This window comes from Dioscorea cayenensis, unplaced genomic scaffold (genome assembly GCF_009730915.1).
Source record: "Dioscorea cayenensis subsp. rotundata cultivar TDr96_F1 unplaced genomic scaffold, TDr96_F1_v2_PseudoChromosome.rev07_lg8_w22 25.fasta BLBR01000616.1, whole genome shotgun sequence".
Taxonomy (NCBI): Eukaryota; Viridiplantae; Streptophyta; class Magnoliopsida; order Dioscoreales; family Dioscoreaceae; genus Dioscorea; species Dioscorea cayenensis.
Window position 1 is genome coordinate 7,025 of NW_024087007.1, and position 696 is coordinate 7,720.

The following is a 696-nucleotide window of genomic DNA, read 5'->3' on the forward strand; positions in this document are numbered from 1 at the left end:
GGAGAGGGTCGAGAGAGTGAGTCAAGAGGTAGTGGAATGTGCCCCTTTGCCTTCCGATGTGATTTATCCTACCTCTACATTCAAAGAGTTATTTGTCGTCACGATAGAGTGAAGTGCTAAGAGACAAACTATACTGAGGCTTAGTTGTGCTAGCAACAGAGTGAAGTGTTGAAGTAATACTTAGTGGTGGGGCTTAATCATGACTAGGGCTCTTTTGCCTAGACCAAAGGGTAAGATCTATATTGGGGAATAGGGTTTTTCACTTTGAATCCCTAGAGCTTTAAGCAAACTTACACAGTGTGAGGCGTTGAGAGTATCCCTTTTCGCTGGGGCATAGTGTAGGTGACAAGATCCCCTTGCTTATATCCCGCAAGTGCACGGGCTTGTCGAAGTAATAATCCCTGGTGAGCGGGGTCGAATCCACAGGGAGTAGGGAGTGAAAATACTTAATTTGATTCTTAGCTATGTGGAATATCAATAGTGATAAGTGTGAAATTGATTCAATTCTCAACAATAAAAACAACAAGTGAAAGAGTAAAAGTAAGAAGAGGGTAAGGCAATCGATAAAGAATGGGGTACTCGGATAATGCTTCACCTAGGATGATCACTTCAAGTGCAAGAACTCTCTATTATGCTTCCTAATCAATGCAATGGTGAGTCGTGGAAATCCTTACATACATAGTCCCAAATCTAAGG